Source organism: Lupinus angustifolius, chromosome LG01, assembly GCF_001865875.1.
Source record: "Lupinus angustifolius cultivar Tanjil chromosome LG01, LupAngTanjil_v1.0, whole genome shotgun sequence".
Taxonomy (NCBI): Eukaryota; Viridiplantae; Streptophyta; class Magnoliopsida; order Fabales; family Fabaceae; genus Lupinus; species Lupinus angustifolius.
The window spans coordinates 31045820-31048328 of record NC_032009.1 but is presented as its reverse complement, the minus strand read 5'-3'; positions in this window follow the sequence as shown (position 1 = coordinate 31048328).

Genomic DNA, 2509 nt, shown 5'->3' with positions numbered 1-2509 from the left:
CTATCATGCACCTTTGAAAAGTTGCAGGAGCATTACATAGTCTGAATGGCATTTTTCTGTATGCGTAAACACCGAATGGACATGTAAATGTCGTCTTTTCTTGGTCCAATGGATCCACAACAATTTGATTGTATCTAGAGTACCCATCTAGGAAACAGTAGAAGGCTCTTCCGGCTAATCTTTACAGCATTTTATCCATGAAGGGCAAGGGAAAATGATCCTTTATTGTGGTGGCATTAAGTTTGCGATAGTCGATATAAACTCTCCAACCAATAACAGCTCTGATTGGAATCAGTTCATTATTCTGATGTCAAATTACCGTCATCCTCCTCTTTTTGGCACCACTTGAACTGGACTTACCCATTTACTATCCGAAATGGGGTAGATCATACCAGCTTCTAACATTTTCACAATTTCTTTTCTCACCACTTCCTTCATTGTTGGATTAAGTCTCCTTTGCGGTTGAGCACAAGGTTTATAATCATCCTCCTTCATTATTTTGTGCATTCAATATGATGGACTAATGCCTTTGAGGTCTTTTAATGTCCATCCAAGTGATGCTTGATGCTTCTTTAAAACTTGTATTAGTTTTTCTTCCTCCAAATTGGACAGCTTACTGTTGATGATTACTAGATTATTGGCCTCTCCATCTAAGAAAGCATACTTTAAATGAGACGGTAATTCTTTCAACTCCTGTTCTGATTCTTTCTCTGCTGGTCCACTTGGATTTTGGTGAAGAAATAATTTATCAGAAAAGTGTTTGATGATTTCTTCCTCCACTTTGTTTTCTTGCATCTCCAAGGATTTGTCAGCTTGAGGGTGTTTTGTGCCAATTTCTTCAACAATATCTAATTGCAAACATTGCCCTTTGTCCTTCGGATGATGCATTGCACGGAAAATGTCAAACTCAATTTCATCATCTGCAACTCGAATTAGTAATTTGCCATTTTCCATGTCAATCCCCATTTTTGATGTCCTCATAAAAGGTCTCCCTAATATGAGTGGGATCTCCGTATCTTCTGTAATGTCAATGACAGCAAAGTCCACCGGGATAAAAAATTTGTCGACTTTGACCAAAACATCCTCTGCAACCCCTCCAGGATATTTGATTGATCTATCTGCTAGTTGCAAGGACATTCTCGTAGGCTTTAATTGTATTCCTCCAATTCTTTTCATCATTGACAGCAACATCAAACTCACACTGGCTCCAAGCTCAACGAGTGCTTTACCCACGGACACATTTCCAATAGTGACAGGAATGGTCACACTTCCTGGGTCTTTTGATTTATGAGGAATGTTTGCTTGAAGAACAGCACTACAGTTGGCGTTGAGTGAAACAACTTCCTTTTCCTAATAACTCTGTTTTTTGGACAACAGTTCTTTCATGAACTTGGAGTAAATTGGCATTTGCTCCAAGGCTTCAGCAAATGGAATATTGAATTGTAGAGTTTTGAATATCTCCATGAACCTTGCGAATTGTTCTTCTTTCTTGGTTTTTAAAGGAACTACCGGGTAGGTTATCTTTTTTGTACTAGTGGGTATTGTTTTTCTTTTTTCTTATCCCACTAGTCTCCTCTTTTTCTTCTTCTTTTTTATGTTTTCTTTTTCTTCTTTATTTTTTTTTCTTCTAATCTCTCTTTTGGTTTTTCAAGTCCACCTTCTATTATCTTCCCACTTCGAGTCGTAATACTTTCACAAAATTCTGACTTGACCAAATGAGTTCCTGTCAAGTTGTTAATTTGTTCTTCAATTTTAGTTAGAGCTTCACTTGTGTTCTGCTGATGGTTGATAGTAGTTTGCATGAACTGGTTGAGAATTTTTTTCCAGTTCGTCATGATAAGTGTGAGTTGTTTGGAAGGCATAGACATTCTGTTTATTTTTACAATCAGTACACCAAAAACTTGTTTTGTTGGTTTGTTTCATTTGTTTAGGTAGATCTCAAAAAATTTGATGGACCGAATTGAGCTTGAGTTGGAATTCTTTGATGAATTGCTCAATTTCTTATTGTAAATCAACATGCTGGTCCATTTCTGAAAAATGAAATCAAAACGAACCGTTTTGTCTATGTCCAAAAGAAAAGAGATTAGTATGTAAAGAAAGCATAATTTACATCTTTGTACAAAGTCAAACAATTTATACAAAAACAAAAATTAAATTTATGCACAATTATTTGATGAATGACATATAAATATGAAATGTTCTATTATTAAAGCAATTCCCCGGCAACGGCGCCAATTTGTTTAAAGATTTTTCTGAGAGAAGATTAGGTTTTTCCCCCTCAACAAATTGTCCCCAGCAACAGCGTCAATTTGTTGAAAGCAAAAATTTCTCTTCGTCGGTGTTTTCTTTTATTTGGTTAAGTAAGTGAACTCGGTTTTATTCTTTGTTTGTCATCTCGGCTTTATTGAAATAAATTCCAACGTCGGTATAATGGTTTCAAGAATATTCCAGTTACAACTTACTTCTAATAATCATGTGAATAAGTTATTCATTCTTTGCCCCATCTTGG